The sequence below is a fragment of the Leucopleurus acutus genome (genome assembly GCF_964270905.1).
Source record: "Leucopleurus acutus genome assembly, chromosome: 7".
Lineage (NCBI taxonomy): Eukaryota > Metazoa > Chordata > Mammalia > Artiodactyla > Delphinidae > Leucopleurus > Leucopleurus acutus.
In genome coordinates, this window is record NC_139150.1 from 88,372,684 (window position 1) to 88,394,724 (window position 22,041).

The following is a 22,041-nucleotide window of genomic DNA, read 5'->3' on the forward strand; positions in this document are numbered from 1 at the left end:
TTTGGTACATGACTATATTTGAATTATGGTTTTCTCAGGGTATATGCCCAGTAGTGGGATTGCTGGGTCATATGGTAGTTCTATTTGTAGTTTTTTAAGGAACCTCCATACTGTTCTCCATAGTGGCTGTGCCAATTCACATTCCCACCAGCAGTGCAAGAGTGTTCCCTTTTCACCACACCCTCTCCAGCATTTATTGTTACTAGATTTTTTTGATGATGGCCATTCTGACTGGTGGGAGATGATATCTCATTGTACTTTTGATTTGCATTTCTCTAATGATTAATGATGTTGAGCATTCTTTCATGTGTTTGTTGGCAGTCTGTATATCTTCTTTGGAGAAATGTCTATTTAGGTCTTCTGCACAATTAAGGATTGGGTTCTTTATTTTTTTGTTATTGAGCTGCATGAGCTGCTTATAAAATATGGAAATTAATCCTTTGTCAGTAGCTTCATTTGCAAATATTTTCTCCCATTCTGAGGGTTGTCTTTTGGTCTTTTTTATGGTTTCCTTTGCTGTGCAAAAGCTTTTAAGTTTCATTAGGTCCCATTTGTTTATTTTTGTTTTTATTTCCATTTCTCTAGGAGGTGGGTCAAAAAAGATCTTGCTGTGATTTATGTCATAGTGTGTTCTGCCTATGTTTTCCTCTAAGAGTTTGATAGTTTCTGGCCTTACATTTAGGTCTTTAATCCATTTTGAGCTTCTTTTTTGGTATGGTGTTAGGGAGTGATCTAATCTCATACTTTCACAGGTACCTGTCCAGTTCTCCCAGCACCACTTATTGAAGAGGCTGTCCTTTCTCCACTGTACGTTCCTGCCTCCTTTATCAAAGATAAGATGACCATATGTGCGTGGGTTTATCTCTGTGCTTTCTATACTGTTCCATATATCTATCTTTCTGGTTCTCTGCGAGTACCATACTGTCTTGATTACTGTAGCTTTGTAGTATAGTCTGAAGTCAGGGAGCCTGATTCCTCCAGCTCCGTTTTTCATTCTCAAGATTGCTTTGGTTATTTGGGGTCTTTTGTGTTTCCATAAAAATTGTGAAATTTTTTGTTCTAGTTCTGTGAAAAATGCCAGTGGTAGTTTGATAGGGATTGCATTGAATCTGTAGATTGCTTTGGGTAGTAGAGTCATTTTCACAATGTTGATTCTTCCAATCCAAGAACATGGTTTATCTCTCCATCTATTTGTATCATCTTTAATTTCTTTCATCAGTGTATGAAATTTCATTATAATTCTCTGCATACAGGTCTTTTGTCTCCTTAGGTAGGTTTATTCCTTGATATTTTATTCATTTTGTTGCAGTGGTAAATGGGAGTGTTTCCTTGATTTCACTTTCAGATTTTTCATCACTAGTGTATAGGAATGTCAGAGATTTCTGTGCATTAATTTTGTATCCTGCTACTTTACCAAATTCATTGATTAGCTCTAGTAGTTTTCTGGTGGCATCTTTATGATTCTCTATGTATACTATCATGTCATCTGTAAACAGTGACAGCTTTACTTCTTCTTTTCCGATTTGGATTCCTTTTATTTCCTTTTCTTCTCTGATTGCTGTGGCTAACAATTCCAAAACTATGTTGAATAATAGTGGTGAGAGTGGGCAACCTTGTCTTGTTCCTGATCTTATTGGAAATGGTTTCAGTTTTTCACCATTGAGGACGATGTTGGCTGTGGGTTTGTCATATATGGCCTTTATTATGTTGAGGAAAATTCCCTCTATGCCTACTTTCTGCAGGTTTTTTATCGTAAATAGGTGTTGAATTTTGTCGAAAGCTTTCTTTGCATCTATTGAGATGATCATACGGTTTTTCTCCTTCAATTAGTTAATATGGTATATCACATTGATTGATTTGCGTATATTGAAGAATCCTTGCATTCCTGGAATAAACCCCACTTGATCATGGTGTATGATCCTTTTACTCTGCTGTTGGATTCTGTTTGCTAGTATTTTGTTGAGGATTTTTGCATCTATGTTCATCAGTGATATTGGCCTGTACTTTTCTTTCTTTGTGACATCCTTGTCTGGTTTTGGTATCAAGGTGATGGTGGCCTCATAAAATGAGTTTGGGAGTGTTCCTCCCTCTGCTATATTTTGGAAGAGTTTGAGAAGGATAGGTGTTAGCTCTTCTCTAAATGTTTGATAGAATTCGCCTGTGAAGACATCTGGTCCTGGGCTTCTGTTTGTTGGAAGATTTTTAATCACCATTTCAATTTCAGTGCTTGTAATTGGTCTGTTCATATTTTCTATTTCTTCCTGATTCAGTCTTAGCAGGTTGTGCATATCTAAGAATTTGTCCATTTCTTCCAGGTTGTCCATTTTATTGGCACAGAGTTGCTTGTAGTAATCTCTCATGATCTTTTGTATTTCTGCAGTGTCCGTTGTTACTTCTCCTTTTTCATTTCTAATTCTATTGATTTGATCTTCTCCCTTTTTTTCTTGATGAGTCTGGCTAATGGTTTATCAATTTTGTTTATCTTCTCAAAGAACCAGCTTTTAGTTTTATTGATCGGTGCTATTGTTTCCTTCATTTCTTTTTTGCTTATTTCTGATCTGATCATTATTATTTCTTTCCTTCTGCCAACTTTGGGGGTTTTTTGTTTTTCTTTCTCTAGTTGCTTTAGGTGCAAGGTTAGGTTGTTTATTTGAGATGTTTCCTGTTTCTTAAGGTAGGATTGTATTGCTATAAACTTCCCTCTTAGAACTGCTTTTGCTGCATCCCATAGGTTTTAGCTCATTGTGTCTCCATTGTCATTTGTTTCTAGGTATTTTTTTATTTCCTCTTTGATTTCTTCACTGATCACTTGGTTATTAAGTAGTGTATTTTTTAGCTTCCATGTGTTTCTATATTTTACAGATTTTTTCCTGTAATTGATATCTAGTCTCATAGCGTTGTGGTTGGAAAAGATACTTTATACCATTTCAATTTTCTTAAATTTACCAATTTTTACCAATACTTTATACCATTTCAATTTTCTTAAATTTACCAATTACCAATTGATTTGTGACCCAAGATATGATCTATCCTGGAGAATGTTCCATGAGCACTTGAGAAAAATGTGTATTCTGTTGTTTTTGCATGGAATGTCCTATACATTTCAATTAAGTCCATCTTGTTTAATGTATCATTTGAAGCTTGTGTTTCCTCATTTACTTTCATTTTGGATGATCTGTCCGTTGGTGAAAGTGGCTTGTTAATGTCCCATACTATGATTGTGTTACTCTCGATTTCCCCTTTTATGGCTGTTAGTATTTGCCTTATGTACTGAGTTGCTCATATGTTGGGTGCACAAATATTTACAATTTTTATATCTTCTTCTTGGATAGATCACTTGATCATTCTGTAGTGTCCTTCTTTGTTTTGTAATTGTCTTTATTTTAAAGTCTATTTTGTCTGAAATGAGAATTACTACTCCAGCTTTGTTTTGATTTCCATTTGCATGTAATATCTTTTTCCATCCACTCACTTTCAGTATGTATGTGTCTCTAGGTCTGAAGTGGGTCTCTTGTAGACAGCATATATATGGGTCTTGTTTTTGTATCCATTCAGCCAATCTGTGTCTTTTTGTGGGAGCCTTTAATCCATTTACATTTAAGGTAATTATCCATATGTATTTTCCTATTCCCATTTTCTAATTGTTTGGGGTTTGTTATTGTAGGTCTTTTCCTTCTCTTGTGTTTCTTGCCTAGAGAAGTTCCTTTAGCAGTTTTTGTAAAGCTGGTTTGGTGGTGCTGAACTTTCTCGGGTTTTGCTTGTCTGTGAAGGTTTTAATTTCTCCATCAAATCGGAATGAGATCCTTGCTGGGTAGAGTAATCTTGGTTGTAGGTTTTTCTCCTTCATCACTTTAAATATGTCCTTCCACTCCTTTCTGGCTTGCAGTTTCTGCTGAAGGATCAGATGTTAACCTTATGGGGATTCCTTTGTGTGTTATTTGTTGTTTTTCCTTTGCTGCTTTTAATATGTTTTCTTTGTATTTGATTTTCATTAGTTGACTTATATGTGTGTTGGCATGTTTCTCCTTGGATGTATCCTGTATGGGACTCTCTGTGCTTCCTGGACTTGATCAACTTTCCTTTCCCATATTAGGGAAGTTTTCAACTATAATCTCTTAAAATATTGTCTCAGTCCCTTTTTTTTTTCTCTTCTTAGTCTATGACCCCTATAATTAGAATGTCAGTCTTTTTAATGTTGTCCCAGAGGTCTCTGAGACTGTCCTCAGTTCTTTTCATTCTTTTTTCTTTATTCTGCTCTGCAGTAGTTATTTCCACTATTTTATCTTCCAGGTCACTTATCTGTTCTTCAGCCTCAGTTATTCTGCTACTGATCCCTTCTAGAGTATTTTTAATTTCATTTATTGTGTTGTTCATCATTGCTTGTTTCCTCTTTAGTCCTTCTAGGTCCTTGTTAAATGTTTTTTGTATTTTCTCTATTCTATTTCTACGATTTTGGATCATCTTTCCTATCATTCTGAATTCTTTTCAGGTAGACTGCCTATTTCCTCTTCATTTGTTAGGTCTGGTGGGTTTTTACCTTGGTCCTGCATCTGCTGTGTGTTTTTCTGTCTTCTCATTTTGCTTATCTTACTGTATTTGGGGTCTCCTTTTTGCAGGCTGCAGGTTCGTAGTTCCCATTGTTTTTGCTGTCTGTCCCCAGTGGCTAAGGTTGGTTCAGTGGGTTGTGTAGGCTTCCTGGTGGAGGGGACTAGTGCCTGTGTTCTCATGGATGAGGCTTGATCTTGTCTTTCTGGTGGGTAGGTCCACGTCTGGTGGTGTGTTTTGGGGTGTCTGTGGACTTATTATGATTTTAGGCAACCTCTCTACTAATGGATGGGGCTGTGTTCCCATCTTGCTAGTTGTTTAGCATAGGGTGTCCAGCACTGTAGCATGCTGGTCATTGAGTGAATCTGGGTGTTGGTGTTGAGATGGAGATCTCTTGCGGATTTTCACCATTTTATATTACGTGGAGCTCGGAGGTCTCTTGTGGACCAGTGACCTGAAGTTGGCTCTCCCACCTCAGAGGCACAGCACTGACTCCTGGCTGTAGCACCAAGAGCCTTTCATCCACACAGCTCAGAATAAAAGGGAGAAAAAATAGAAAGAGTGAAAGAGGATAAAATGAAATAAAATAAAGTAAGATAAACTATAGTTTTTAAAATAAAAATAATTTTTAAGAAAAAATTTTTTTAAAGTAAAAAAAAAAAACGGATGGACTGAATCCTCGGAGAAATGGTGAAAGCAAAGCTATACAGACAAAATCTCACACAGAAGCATACACATACAGACTCACAAAAAGAGGAAAAAATATATTTATCTTGCTCCCAATGTCCACCTCGTCAATTTGGGATGATTCGTTGTCTATTCAGGTATTCTGCAGATGCATGGTACATCAAGTTGATTGTGGAGATTTAATCCGCTGCTTCTGAGGCTGCTGGAAGGGATTTCCCTTTCCCTTCTTTGTTTGCACAGCTCCCGGGGTTCACCTTTGGATTTGGCCCCACCTCTGTGTGTAGGTCACCTGAGGGCGTCTGTTCTTCGCTCAGACAGGACAGGGGTAAAGAAGCAGCTGATTCGGGGGCTCTGGCTCTCTCAGAGCTGGGGGAAGGAGGGGTACGGATGTGGGGCGAGCCTGTGGTGGCAGAGGCCGGTGTGATGTTGCAGCACCCTGAGGCACGCCTTGCATTCTCCCAAGGAAGTTTCCCTGGATTACGGGACCCTGGCAGTGGCGAGCTGCACAGGCTCCCATTAGGGGAGGTGAGGATAGTGACCTGTGCTTGCACACAGGCTTCTTGGTAGCAGCAGCAGCTGGCTTAGCGTCTCATGCCCATCTTTGGGGTCCGCGCTGATAGCCGTGGCTCGCCCCCATTTCTGGAGCTACTTTAAGCAGCGCTCTTAGTCCCCTCTCCCCATGCACCAGAAAACAAAGAGGGAAGAAAAATTCTCTTGTCTCTTCGGCAGATCCAGACTTTTCCCCAGACTCCCTGCCAGCTAGCTGTGGTGCGCTAACCCCTTCAGGCTGTGTTCACGCCACCAACCCCAGTCCTCTCCCTGTGCTCCGACCGAAGCCCGAGCCTCAGCTTCCAGCCCGTGCCCACCCTGGTGGGTGAGCAGACAACCTCTCGGGCTGGTGAGTGCAGGTCGGCACCAATCCTCCGTGCAGTAATCTCTTCATTTGCCCTCTACACCCCTGTTGCTGTGCGGTCCTCCGCAGCTCCGAAACATCCCCCCTCCGCCACCCGCAGTCTCTGCCCGCGAAAGTGCTTCCTAGTGTGTGGAAACCTTTCCTCCTTCACAGCTCCCACCCACTGGTGCAGGTCCCGTCCCTATTCTTTTGTCTCTGTTTTTTCTTTTTTCTTTTGCCCTACCCAGGTACGTGAGGAGTTTCTTGCCTTTTGGGAGGTCTGAGGTCTTCTGCCAGAGTTCAGTGGGTGTTCTATAGGAGCAGTTCCACATGTAGATGTATTTCTGATGTATCTTTGGGAAGGAAGGTGATCTCCGCATCTCATTCTTCTGCCATCTTCCTCTCTTGTTATAGTCTTTATTTTAAAGTCTATTTTGTCTGTTATGAGTATTGCTACTCCAACTTTCTTTTGATTTCCATTTGCATGGAATATGTTTTTCCATCCTGTCACTTTCAGTCTGTATGTGTCCATAGGTCTGAAGTGGGTCTCTTGTAGACAGCATATATACAAGTCTTGTTTTTGTATCCATTCAGCCAGTCTGTGTCTTTTGGTTGGAGCATTTAATCCATTTACATTTAAGGTAATTATCAATATGTATGTTCTATTACCGTTTTCTTAATTGTTTTGGCTTTGTTTTTGTACGTCTTTTCCTTCTCTTGTGTTTCTTGCTTAGAGAAGTTCCTTTAGCATTTGTTGTAAAGCTGGTTTGTTGGTGCTGAATTCTCTTAACGTTTGCTTGTCTGTAAATATTTTAACTTCTCCATCGAATCTGAATGAGATCCTTGCTGGGTAGAGTAATCTTGATTGCAGGTTTTTCCCTTTCATGACTTTGAATACGGCCTGCCACTCCCTCTGGCTTGCAGTTTCTGCTGATAGGTCAGCTGTTAACCTTATGGGGATTCCCTTGTATGTTGTTTGTTGCTTTTCCCTTGCTGCTTGTAATATTTTTTCTTTGTGTTTAAGTTTTGATAGTTTGATTAATATGTGTCTTGGCATGTTTCTCCTTTTATTTATCCTGTATGGGACTCTCTGTGCTTCCTGGACTTGATTAACTTTCGTTTCCCATATTAGGAAAGTTTTCAACTATAATCTCTTCAAATAATTGCTCAGTCCCTTCCTTTTTCTCTTCTTCTTCTGGGACCCCTATAATTCAAATGTTGGTGCATTTAATATTGTCACTGACGTCTCTGAGGCTGTCCTCAATTCTTTTCATTCTTTTTTCTTTATTCTGCTCTGTGGCAGTTATTTTCACTATTTTACCTTCCAGGTCACTTATCCATTCTTCTGCCTGAGTTATTCTGCTATTGATTCCTTCTAGAGAATTTTTAATTTCATTTATTCTGTTGTTCATCATTGTTTGTTTGCTCTTTAGTTCTTCTACATTCTTATTAAACATTTCTTATAGTTTTCTCCATTCTACTTCCGTGATTTTGGATCATGTTTACTATCATTACTGTGAATTCTTTTTCAGGTAGACTGCTTATTTCTTCTTCATTTGTTTGGTCTGGTGGGTTTTTACCTTTCTCCTTCATCTGCTGCATATTTCTCTGTCTTCTCATTTTGTTTGACTTGCTGTGTTTGGTTCCCCTTTTCACAGGCTGTAAGTTTATAGTTCCCTTTTCTTTTTTTTTTTTTTTTTTTGGTGTCTACCCCAGTGAGTGAGGTTTGTTCATTGGCTTGTGTAGGCTTCCTGGTGGAGGGGACTGGTGCCTGTGCTCTGATGTGTTGGGCTGAATCTTGTCCTTCTGGTGGTTAAGGCTGCATCTGGTGGTGTGTTTTGGGGTGTCTGTGAACTTAGTATGACTTCCAGCAGCCTCTCTGATAATAGGTGAAGTTGTGTTCCTGTGTTGCTAGTTGTTTGGCATGGGCTATACAGCATTAGAGCTTGCTGGCTGTTGAGTGGAGCTGGGTCTTAGTGTTGAGATAGAGATCTCTGTGAGAGCTCTCACTGATTGATATTACATGGGGCTAGGAGATCTCTGGTGGTCCAGTGTTCTGGACTCGGCTCTCCCACCTCAGAGGCTGAGGCCTGACACCTGGCCAGAGGACCAAGACGACCTGGCCAGAGGACCAAGACGACCTTGCCAGCCACATGGCTCAGAAAAATGAAGGAAAGAAAGAAAATAACGAACAGGTATAATCCCAAACAAAATGGTAAAAGCAAAACTAAACAGACAAAAATCACACAAAGAAACAGACAAACACACTCATAAAAAGAGAAAAAAACAAACAAACAAACAAAAACCCAGACAGAACCCTAGGACAAATGGTAAAAGCAAACCTAAACAGACAAAGTCACACAAAGAAACGTACACATACACACTCACAAAAAGAGAAAAAGGGAAAAACATAATAATAATAATTTTAAAATAAATAAATAAGGAAGAGAGCAACCAAACCAATAAACAAACCCACCAGTGATAACAAACACTAAAAACTAAACTAAAATAAACATAAAACCAAAAACAAATCAGATGCAGAAAGCAAACCCCAAGTCTGCAGTTGCTCCCAAAGTCTACCACCTCAATTTTGGGAACATTCGTTGTCTATTCAAGTATTGCGCAGATGCAGGGTTTATCAAGTTGATTGCGGGGATTTAATCTGCTGCTCCTGAGGCTGCTGGAAGAAATTTCCCTTCCTCTTCTTTGTTTGCACAGCTCCTGGGGTTCAGCTTTGGTTTTAGCCCTGCCTCTGGGTGTAGGCTGCCCTCAGGCATCTTTTCCCCACCCAGACAGGAGGGGGTTAAAGCAGCAGCTGATTAGGGCTCTCTTGCTCACTCAGGCCGGGGAGAGGGAGGGGTATGGTAGTCATAATTGGAATGCAGGGTGAGCCTGCAGCAGCAGAGGCTGGCATGACATTGCAACAGCCTGAGGTGCTCTGTATGTTTTCCCAGGGAAGTTGTCCCTGGATCATGCCCATCTCTGGAGTTCACTTAGGCAGTGCTGTGTCTTCTGTGGGCGCACCAAACAGGAATCCCCTCTCCTCATGTACCCCAAAACAATGGGGTTTTTTTTCTGGACTCCCTCCTGGCTAGCCCCCTTCAGGCTGTTTTCACACAGCCAATCTAGTCCTCTCCTTGGGGTCTGACCTCTTAAGGTGCAAGCCTCAGTTCCCAGCCCCCACCCACCCCAGCGGGTGAGCAGACAAGTGTCTCAGGTTGGTTAGTGCTGGTCAGCATTGATCCTCTGTGCCGGAATCTCTCCGCTTTGTCCTCTGCACCCCTGTTGCTGCACTCTCCTCCATGGCTCCGAATCATCGCCCCCCCAGCCAACCCCCATCCCTGCCAATGAAGGGGCTCCATAGTGTGTGGAAACTTTTTCTCCTTCACAGCTCCATCCCAGAGGTGCAGGTCCTATCCCTATTCTTTTGTCTCTGTTTATTCTTTTTTCTTTTTCCCTACTCAGGTACGTGGGGATTTTCTTGCCTTTTGGGAAGTCTGAAGTCTTCTTCCAGCGTTCAGTAGGTGTTCCGTAGGAGTTGTTCCACATGTAGATGTATTTTTGATGTATTTGTGGGGAGGAATACATCTTATTCCTCCACCTTCCTGAAGGTCTCTCAGCATTCCTAAGATAGTTTCTTACCTTTTTAATTCTTTTTTTTTCTGCATCAGGTCTTAGTTGTGGCACGTGGGCTTCTCTCTAGTTGTGGCATGCGGGTTTTCTCTCTCTGGTTGTGATGTGCAGGCTCCAGAGCACGTGGGCTCTGTAGTTGTGGCACACAGGCTCTGTAGATGTGGTGCATGGGCTTAGTTGCAGGATGTGGGATCTTAGTTTTCCAACCAGGGATCAAACCTGCCTCCCCTGCATTGGAAGGTGGATTCTTTACCACTGGACCACTCGGGAAGTCCCTAATTGTTCTTTCTTTCTAGTGGCCTTTGTAAGAGTATAGAAACATTCCTTCGTTGGTAGTGTTAAATGTGTAAATTTTAGGTTTCATGTGAAACCTTTTAAAACAATTTTCTGAAAATATTGAAAAGCTACTAGCCAGGATCACGTTTTCCTTTTTAAAAATTTAAGTACAGGGCTTCCCTGGTGGCGCAGTGGTTGAGAGTCCGCCTGCCGATGCAGGAGACACAGGTTCGTGCCCCGGTCCGGGAAGATCCCACATGCCGCGGAGTGGCTGGGCCCGTGAGCCATGGCTGCTGAACCTGTGCGTCCGGAGCCTGTGCTCCACAACGGGAGAGGTCACAGCAGTGAGAGGCCCGCGTACCACAAAAAACAAAAAACAACAACAACAACAAAAATTTAAATACATATGTAGAGTTAGGAAGCTATTGTACATTTATGATTTAATAAAATAAATGAAAAAATGCCTCTTGAATTCCAGCCAAAATAGAATTAGCCCCCTTCCTCCCAGGTTCTTCCTCTTACCACTAAAAAACTCTGGACATAACACAACAAAAAAGCATAGGCAGAATCTGAATGTGGAAGGAAGAAGGAAGACTGTCAATGGGCCATGGGATTTGAGGATCCATACAGTAGTGGATTCTCTATGTTTCTGCTGCCTCTTGTATATACTGGACAGGGTGCTGAAGAAGCCTCCAACCAGGAACAGCCCAACAGGCATGGATAAAAAAACCCTCCAAGAGCAAGAAAATTTTGTTCTCCCTAGCCAAAGCACCAGGAAAAGATTTAGTTACCATCAGATAACCTTTTCCGCAATACCCACCCTACTCTACCCAAACACCAGTGGAAAAAACCTCATCCTGCTCCATAGTTTAATAGAGCCAAGCAGAGAGCTGATCTTCCACCTTATTATCTCCCACTGTGCAAGTAGCCTTCCAAGTCCAAATGGTGTCAGTAGGCTGATGGAGAGTTGATCTTCCAACCTCCACTAGGTGGAAACAATGCTCCAATTCCCCCCACTTCCTTACGCTTACCCCTAGAGTAGTGTCAGTGGAGTCCTACAGAAATTTGAACCTCCTCCCCACCTGGCAGTAACAAAACTTAATGAGAAGATGCAATATGAGGCTAGTCACACTACACTAATACCACCACCAACAACAACCCTCCACCCAATCAGCAAGGCCCACACCCATATCCAGCATCCAGACTGAACAACGCAATGCAATTCTGACCCAGTGAGCATTCCACTCTACTCCACCCCCACCTGGTGTCAGCAAAGCCCAAGAGGGAGCTAAAACTCCACCCCCACCTGCCAGCAATGAGATTGAACAGGCAGAATGAAGCACAGCTAGTAAGCAGTTCACTCACCCTAACCTCCCATGAAGAAGACCCCTTGGGAACTGAAGCCATCACCCTAGGTGGCATTATTAAGGCAGAACAAGGTGGTGCTTGGGAGGTGGTCATCACTCTGCTTCACTCCTCTCCTGGTACCAGGGGGCCAAGTGGGAAGGTGAGTTTCCCTTACCCTGGGATTAATGAAGTAAAGTAAGGTGGTAGGTGGTGGGACTAACTAGCACTTTGCTTGCCCCCCTTTCTCCAGGTGTCAGTGGTGCCAGCCAAGAGCTGAGCTAACACTTTCACTCAGAGGCAATAAGTAGATATGAGTTGGTGACCCCCTTTGGCTAGAAAGGTGTCAGCAGCGAAAAGGGGGAGCTGAACTTTTACGTATCCATTGCAATGGCACAATGTAAGAACTCCATTTTCACCAGGGTAGTTTCTGGGGTCCAGTGGGAAGCTGAACAGCTACACTCAGCTGGTCCTCATTCTAAACCCCAACTTCTAAAAGAAAAAGAAGGTAGTATCCAGAGTCTCTAATCTAATATCAATCACCCAAAATGGCAAGATAACCAAACCCCAGAATGAATCAGGTAATGGAATTTATGACAAGAATTTTAAAGCAGAGATTATAAAAATGCTTTAACAAGCAAGTACAAAGTCTTTTGAAAAAAAAGAAAAAATAGAATATCTAAGTTATGAGATAATTTATTTTTAAAAAGCAAATGGAAATTATGTAACTGAAAAATATAATAACAAATACACGCACACACAAGAAAATGTTTGACTGAATGAGCTTGCTAGAGTCTTCATCTGCACCATCAGCTCTCCTGGGTATTAATCCTGCTGGTTCCCACTGCAGATTTTGGACTTTCCAGCTTCCATAATTGCATGAGCCAATTTCTCATGATAAATCTCAATAGCTCTCCCTCCCTCCCTCCCTCTGCCTCCCCCTTTCCTCCCTCTCTATTTCCCTCTCCCTTTCCCCCTCCCTCAATAGATAGGTAGATACATACATACATACATACATAGATTCCTCTCCTATTGATTCTGTTTCTCTGGAGAACCCTGACTAATACAGTATGGTATATGGATTATAGCCCCATAAAGCTGTTATGAAATAAGTCATAGAACTGGTAGAGGTAAAAGAGGATAGAATCAATGAAATAGAGGGCAGATCAACAGAATTTACCCAATGTGAGCAATGGGAAGAAAATAGACTAAAGTAAAGAACAGTCTCAGGAAACTGTAAGAAAACAAAAGAACTTTTTCATATTCATGTATTAAAATTCCCAAAGAGAGTCTGACTAGAAAGTATTTAAAGAAATTTCCAAGAATTTGACTATGTTCACATTATCTATTTTATGTTATTGATTTAGAGTTTGATTGAGTTGTAGTCAGAAAACTTACTCTGTATTTCAATTATTTTGAATTTGCTAGAATATTATCTACCTTGGTATATTTCTGTGAGTACTTTTTTTAAGTACAGTAAGTCCCCTTCATATAAATGAGTTCCATTCCGAGAGTGCATTCGTAAGTCCAATTTATTCATAAGTCCAACAAAGTTAGCCTAGGTACCCAACTAACACAACTGGCTACATATTACTGTACTGTAATAGGTTTATACTTTTCACACAAATAATACATAAAAAACAAACACAAAAAATAAAACATTTAAAATCTTACAGTATAGTAAGATTAAAAGTACAGTAGTAATAACAACTGGCATAAAGGGGCTGGCATCAAGTGAACAGGCAAGAAGATTTAATGACTGGAGGATGGAAAGGAGGTGGGAGATGGTAGAACAGAAGGATCATCAGCAATAGGAGATGGAGGGCAAGCTGCTATTTCACTCACACCCGACGTTAATGGCATGCATGTTTGTATCTTTGAAAGTTCACAACATGGAGGTTCATATGTAGGGGACTTACCTTATGTATTCTTCGGCTGTTGGATAGAATGTTCTGTAAATGATGATTAGGCCTTGTTGGTTGATGATTTTCTGTATGTCAATTGCTGAGAGATAGGTGTGGAGCATCCAACAATAATTGTGCATTAGTCTACTCCTTTTACCTCCATCAGTTGTTTCACACACACCCCACACCAACATATTCATAACAAATAAGGAAGAAATAACCATGTCAATTATGTTTCTGTAACTGGGGTCACATGGTTGCAACTGGTATGTATAACTACCTTCTTCCACTACCCACTCCATATTCCCTTTCCTCTCCACAAGCACCTCAGCTGGTCATGGTTCTTTACCTGGTAGAGTGACCCAAAACTTCATTCCTGGAGGGTTTGGCCAGTAGTACTGCTGCCTAGATGATGTTGTTGTAGTTTTCCATTGACATTAATCACAGGGCATGGCAATACTAAGAGACCCTAAGGAATCTCCTATATTCCAGACATACTCACTTACCTCCATTGTGGAGTAGCAGTTCAATTTCTTTTGACAGTCAGGATCAATCACGCCAGCCAGCATAGTAACTCCCTTCTTTGTCTCTTGATTCAGAGGCATGAGGAGTCCAAAATGGCCAAATGGCTGTCTTAATTTCACTGTCTCCTGGTGGAATCATTTATTCCTTTGGAACAAAGACCTACCTCTAAGCCAGCAGAGAATAAGGTTGTGGGAACAGTGGGTCGCTAGGGGTAATAGTGAGTGCTGCCACTCCCGATTCCACCCAATTCCTGGACCTATGAATCCTGACAATGGAAGAAACAGCACCATATATTGGTTACTGATTCAGAGCATATACAGCTTCCTGGAGAACCTTGTCTCACTGCTATAAGGTTTTGCCACTTGAATGGGGATTTGGTGTGAAGCACCACCCCTGCATCTTTCCAGTCCTTCATGGTTGCACTAACCTCTCCAATCCCTCCAGGAACATAGCACTGTTACCCCAAAACTGGGTTCACTTCTTGGTGGATGTTAAGCCAAAAGACACACCAAACTGAAGATCAGGAGAAGGAAGGATTTATTACTTGCAGCAAGTAACGAGAACACCAGGGATCTTTCCCAAAGTGGTGTGTTCCTGAACAGCAAAACTGGGGAAGTTTTAAGCTGAGGGTATATGTATATTCATGAAGGGGCTTAGGCATTAGGCAGAGTCCAAGCTTTAGTTGATTGAAGTCATGAGGGTCAGAAAAAATCAACATCATCATCCCTTCGGTTCCATTTGATCTGGTGTTTGAGTGCTTCAGGCTAAGTTTACCATTGAAACACAACTGGGAGTCTTTACAACTGATATATTATCTTCGCTATTGCTATTCTCTTCCTGATAACATAATGTTCCTTCATTCTTTTGTTCCTTTAAGAGTATTAATTACTGAGACCTGTTCAAGGGCAAGCACTGTGGTCAAGCTTAGATCACAAAATGTCTTAGGCCAAAAATGGCTTCCCTTATGTCAAGAAAGCCATGCCTGTTCTCTTTCTCTGGGGACCCCTACCCTATTTGCTTACAGTACTACTTTTACTTTACTATTTTTCTAGGTTGAGGCAGCTGTAATTGGCTTCTACTTGGTCTTTCCCATGATGGTAGCCCTTATTCCATAGGTCAGGGAATCAATGTGAGAATTCTTCCAGTTATTGAGTAAATCTATTCCAATTATGCATTCTAGAACAGGGGAAATAACCAGAGGATGGGTTTTGGTACCCACTGGACCTGAGCTAAATCTTCATTCATCATGTGACCTCCATAAGCCCTTACTCTGGTGGACCACAGTGACATTTTGAGTCTCCTGAGTTAGTTCAGAGACAATGTCCAGTAGTACCCAAAAGGTTTGATTATCCAATTTTCCCCAGTGCACATAAACCTTGGTATAGACTATAGGTCCCTTTGGGAAAGGCTGGGAGAATGATTAACATATTAAAGTTTTGGCAATAGACCAGGGTCCTTCCTCAAGCCTCCCCTTCATTCAAGGAGTTCTGGATTGTAAACTGGCTTAAGTCTGGGAATTGATTCAGGGGCTATGACTCTGTTTTATGAATCAAGTTTGACATTTGTTCACTTGACTTAGAACTTTTCTGCTTATAAAGTCAAGTAAAAATTTAGTAGGCTTTCTATCTATTTCTAGGAAACTGGCAATCAACTAGCCAATACCATAGGTCTAGAAGCAAAGAAGAGTGGTGGGGGCGGATTCTGAGGAGAACTGGCATTGTCTTGCAAGGCAACTGCCCCAGGGGAGGCTGTTAACGTTTCCTGAAGGAAGGCAGGGCTAATCTCAGACTGGGGTAGAGAAGCTGCTTCCACTGGCAAAGAAGATTCATCAGAATTTAGGCGTTTCCTCAAAGTCTTTCCATGCATCCCCTTTCCAACTTTCAGGATTCCATTCCTTCCCAATCAATGCCCTTACTTTAACAATAGACATCCTGCAAAGATGGAAATTCAGTTTGCCCTGTAAGTCTTGCAAAATAAGATTCTCAGTTTGATTTTCAGCAATCTTAGCCTGGTGGCTACAGGACATAAGATTCTCTTTCAGGACAGGCATAGAAGTTTTCTGATCACTTATGTGGCACTTGAGCTGGGAATTCAAATCCCTGAGTTCATCCTTTTCTTTCCTTACTTTGTCCATGACATTGGGAGCAACCAGTGAAACCATATCCTTTATCTTACATGTTCAAGGCCCTTAAGATAGAAACAAGATGGAGACAAAATGATACACTGAGAACACCAAGCTTGTTTTGTAGAGTACCAGGGAAATCACAGATACAGAAACAAGTTGCTGATAGCTCCTTCCACTGAGCATCTTGCAGAGTGCATGCAGATGCATTGAGAGATTAGGATGACTGATAGTGAACTTTAGACATCACAGGCTGAAAATCCACTGCATGTTACATACGTGTGCAAATGCAACCCATGAAGAGGCATGAAAGAGGGTCATTGTTGCACCTGCATAGAGGACTCTTGAAATGTACATTGAAACTTACACTTTCTTTCCACTAATCATTTCTGGACCCCCTCCCCTTTCAGCTTCCTACATCCAAGATAAATATCCTGCCCAAAATCTGACCAGGGAGACAGATCTGAGCATTGCCTCATGTTTCCTTGCTTGGCCAACCTGCAATAAAGCATTTCTCTTCAAAATACTGTTGCCTCGGTATTTTGTCTTTCCATTGTGCAGCCAGCAACTTGCCCACTTGTTCAGTTACACCAGCAAATTTCATTATACTCATTAGTTTGATAAAAATGTTTAAAAGTAGTATATACATTGTCACTCAGACCCTAGGTTCTTATAAGTGTTTGATTAGAAATATCCAATGATGATATTTTATGTATTTCTATTTCCAGAGCACACTAAGGGCTATCAATGCTCTCTTTACTAACAGAAAGAGTCATCAGTGTCTTTAAATCTTATCAGTTTAGAGAGTCAATTCTAGAAACTTCAGAACCAATTCCAAAAATTCATCCTTGAGATTCTATTCCTAGAGGATTCTGGGAAGATGGTGGAGTAGGAAGCACCAAAAATCTGTCTCCCCACCTAGACAAAAATTGCACTGGCAAAATCTAACTAGTGTAACTACTTTGGAACTCTGGAGTCTGTTGAAGGCTTGCAAAGTCCAGTGGAAGGCCTGAATGGTAGATTGCAGTCAACTTCATCAATTTCAGCTCTCAGCACAGTAGCAGCTACCTATCCCCCACCACTGGCCACATGGCATACAGCTGTGCACATGGTCCTGGGGCAGTTTGCACACAGCCTGTGGGAGTAAGCGAGCATGGGCAAATAAAATTCTGACCCCCAAATATTGGGGATCTGTGCTCTGATCACTACAGAGCACAGAGATGCAGACAAAAAGGCAAGCAACGGTTGTTGATGCACCTCCCCCACATTGTTGCAAGCCCCTCCTCCTTAAGGGTTAAGTGACTTCCAGGAGAGTTAAAGGGCCAGAATCCATTTTTTCCCTTTCATTTTTTGCTTTTCTCCTTTGGGAGCCAGACATTAAAGACTAGACTATTCAAAAACAACTGCATATATGAGGAAAATTAGAAAGTGACTGTGCATGCACAATGAAAGTGTCAGAAAACACATAAGAAGATGCCTTAGGCTGTTGATCAGTAAAGAGAGACTACAACAATTTAAAAAATAATAACAAAAAAGAGCAAACCCTGGAGAAGGGAAAGAATCTGATTTCCAGAGCTACGACATTATTAGATTCAAATGTCCAGTGTTGAATAGAAAATCTTAAGGCATAGAAAGAAACAGAAAAGTATGGCCCATTCAAAGGAAAAAAAAGTAATTAAACCCAATCTGTCCTGAAAAAGATTTAATGGAATATATAAGACAAATAATTTAAAATAACAGTCTTAAGAATAGTCAAAAAACTAAAGGAAGATGTGAATAAAGTAAAGAAAATGACATATTAACAAACTGAAAATATCACTAAAGAGATATAAAACCTGAAGAGAAACCGAAAAGAATTTCTGAAGCTGGAAACTACAATAACTGAAATGAAAAATACAATAGAAGGACTCAAAAATACACTAGCAGGCAGAAGAAAAATCAGTGAACTTGAAGATATGACAGGGGAAATTATCAAGGCTGAGGAGCAAAAGAAAAAAGATTGAAGAAGAGTACCGAGCCTAAGATGCTTATGGACACCATCCACCAAAAGCACCAACATATATATTGTGGGAACCCCAGGAGAAAGAGACAGAGAGAAAGAGACAGAGAGAATATTTAAAGAAATAATGGCTGAAAACTCCCCAAATTTGGCTGAAGACTTGAATATAAACATCCAAGAAGCTCAACAAACTCCATGTAAGATGAAGTCAAAGAGACCCACCATGAGGCACATTAAATCAAACTTTCAAAAGCCAAAGAAAAAGAGCAAATCCTGAGAGGATCAAGAGAGAAGTGAATCATCAACATACAAGGGCTATTCAATGATATTATCTGCAAAGTTCTCATCAAAAGTTTTGGAGGTCAGAAGATAGTGAGTCATTATATTCAGAGTGCTTAAAGAAAAAAAACTGTCAACAAAGAATCCTATATCTGCCAAAACTGTCCTTCAAAAGTGAGGGAGAAATCAAGACATTCCCAGATAAACAAAAACTGAGAGAGTTTGTGACCATTGAACCTGCCCTGCAAGAAATGCTCAAGGAAATCCAGCAAGGTGAAACAAAAGGACACTAGACAGTAACTCAAAGCCATAGGGAGAAAAAAAGATATCAGTAAAGGTAAATACACATACAGTTATAAAAACTAGTATTATTGTAACAATGGTTTGTAACTATACTTTTAGTTTTCTTTATGATTTAAGAGACTACTACATTTAAAGGAAAAAACTGTTATTAATGTAAAAGATAGTATTACATAACTTTGGTTTGGAACTCCAAATCTAGTTTTTTGCATAGTTTAGGAGACTAATACACTAAAAATAATTATTAGTTTAGGTTTGGGGGCACAAAATATATAAAGATGTAATTTTGTGACAACTGAAAGGGATGGTGATGGTGCTGTGAAGAAGCAGAATTTTGTGTGTTATTGAAGTTAAGCTGCTATAAATTCAAGTTAGAAGACTGTAACTTCAGGATGTTAAGTGTAACCTCTCCTGGTAACCACAAAGAAAATAGCTATGGAACATACACAAAAGGAAATTGAGAAGGAATTTAAACCTCTCACTACAAAAAAATCAAGTAAACACAAAAGAAGACAGCAATGCAGGAAATGAGGGGAAAAAAGCTATAGAACATATAGAAAACAAATAACACAATGACAGAAATAAGTTCCCCAGTACTAGTAATTACTTTAAATTGTAAGTGGATTAAACTCTTCAATCAAAAGCCAGAGATTGGGGGAGAGACCTTCAAGATGGCAGAGGACTAAGACGTGGAGATCACCTCCCTCTCCACAAATACATCAGAAATACATCTACATGTGGAACAACCCCTACAGAACACCTACTGAACACTGGCAGAAGAACTCAGACCTCCCAAAATGCAAGAAACTCCCCACGTACTGGGTAGGGTAAAAGAAAAAAGAAAAAACAGAGACAAAAGAATAGGGACAGGACCTGCACCTTGGAGAGGGAGCTGTGAAGGAGGAAAAGTTTCCACACACAGGAAGCCCCTTCACTTGCAGAGACAGAGGTGGGCAGGGGGGAAGCTTTGGAGTCATGGAGGAGAGTGCAGCAACAGGGCTGCAGAGGGCAAAGCATAGAGACTCCCACACAGATGATCAGTGCCGACCAGCCCGAGAGGCTTCTCTACTCACCTGCCAGGACGGGTGGGGGCTGGGAGCTGAGGCTCAGGCTTCGGAGGTCAGATCTCTCCCTGGGAACACAGCCTGAAGGGGGCTAGTGCACCACAGCTAGCTTGGAGGGAGTCTGGGGAAAAGTCTGGACCCACCTAAGAGGCAAGAGACCATTTTTTCGGGTTGCACGAGGAGAGGGGATTCAGAGCACCACCTAAACGAGCTCCAGAGATGGGTGTGAGCCACGGCTATCAGCGTGGACACCAGAAATGGGCATGAAATGGTAAGGCTGCTGCTGCAGCCACCAAGAAACATGTGCAAGCACAGGTCACTATCCACACCTCCCCTCCCGAGAGCCTGTGCAGCCCACCACTGCCAGGGTCCCATGAACCAGGGACAACTTCCCCAGGAGAACACATGGCACGCCTCACACTGTTGCAACATCACACCAGCCTCTGCCGCTGCAGGTTCGCCCCGCATTCCGAACCCCTCCCTCCCCCTCAGCCTGAGTGAGCCAGAGCACCCTAATCAGCTGCTCCTTTAACCCTGTCCTGTCTGGGCAAGAACAGACGCCCTCAGTGACCTACATGCAGAGGGAGGGCCAAATCCAAAGCTGAACCCCAGGAGCTGTGCGAACAAAGAAGACAAAGGGAAATTTCTCCCAGCAGCCTCAGGAGCAGCGGATTAAATCTCCACAATCAACTTGATGTACCCTGCATCTGTGGAATACCTGAAGAGACAACAAATCATTCCAAAATTGAGGTGGTGTACTTTGGGAGCAACTGTAGACTTGGAGTTTACTGTATGAGACAGACTGGTTTCTGGTTTTATGTTTATCTTAGTTTAGTATTTAGACTTTATTATCATTAGTAGCTTTCTTGATTGATTTGGTTGCTCTCTTCCTTTTCTTTTTATATATAGATATATATATTTTTTCCTTTTTCTCAGTGAGTATGTCTATGCTTCTGTGTGATTTTGTCTGTATAGCTTTGCTTTTACCATTTGTCCTAGGGTTCTGTCTGTCCGTTTTTGGGTTTTCTTTTTTTTTTTTTTTAGTATACTTTTTAGAGCTTGTTATCATTGGTGGATTTGTTTTTTTGGATTGGTTGCTCTCTTCTTTTTTTCTTTTTATTACTTTTAAATGTTTTTATTTAAAAATTTTTTTATTTTAATAACTTCTTTTTATTTCATTTCATTTCTTTCCTTCTTTCTTTTTTCTCCCTTTTGTTCTGAGCCGTGTGGCTGACAGGGTCTTGGTGCTCAAGCCAGGTGTCAGGCTTGTGCCTCTGAGATGGAAGAGCTGAGTTCAGGACATTGGTCCACCAGAGACTTCCCGCTCCACATAATATCAAATGACAAAAGCTCTCCCAGAGATTTCCACTTCAATGCTAAGACCCAGCTCCACTTAACAATGAGCAAGCTACAGTGCTGGACACCCTATGCCTAACAACTAGCAACACAGGAACACAACCCCACTCATTAGCAGAGAGGCTGTCTAAAATCAAAATAAGATCACAGACAACCTAACACACACCACCAGACATGGTCCTGCCCACCAGAAAGACAAGATCCAGCCTCATCCACCAGAACACAGACACTAGTCCCCTCCACCAGGAAGCTTACACAACCCACTGAACCAACCTTAGCCAATGGGGCAAACACCAAAAACAACAGGAACAACAAACTTGCAGCCTGCGAAAAGGAAACCCCAAACACAGTAAGTTAAGCAAAACAAGAAGACAGCGAAACACACAGCAGATAAAGGAGCAAGGTAAAAACCCACCAGACCAAACAAATGAAGAGGAAATAGGCAGTTTTCCTGAAAAATAATTCAGAGTAATGATAGTAAACATGATCCAAAATCTTAGAGATAGAATGAAGAAAATAAAAGAAACGTTTAACAAGGACCTAGAAGAACTAAAGAGGAAACAAACAATGATCAACATCACAATAAATGAAATAAAAAATTCTCTAGAAGAATCAATAGCATGATAACTGAGGCAGAAGAACGCATAAGTGGCCTGGAAGATAAAATAGTTGAAAAAATTACTGGAGAGCAGAATAAACATAAAAGCATTCAGAAGAATTGAGGACAGTCTGAGACAACTCTGGGACAACATTAAACGCACCAACATTTGAATTACAGGAGTTCCAGAAGAAGAAGAGAAAAACAAATGGACTGAGAAAATATTTGAAGAGATTATAGTTGAAAACTTCCCTAATATGGGAAAACAAATAGTTAATCAAGTCGAGGAAGCTCAGAGAGTCCCACACAGGATAAATCCAAGGAGAAACATGCCAAGACACACATATTAACTCTCAAAAATTAAATACAAAGAAAAAATATTAAAAGTAGCAAGGGAGAAACAACAAATAACATATAAAGGAATCCCCATAAGGTTAACACCTGATCTTTCGGCAGGAACTCAGCAAGCCAGACGGGAGTGATAAGACATATTTAAAGTGAGGAAAGGTAAAAACCT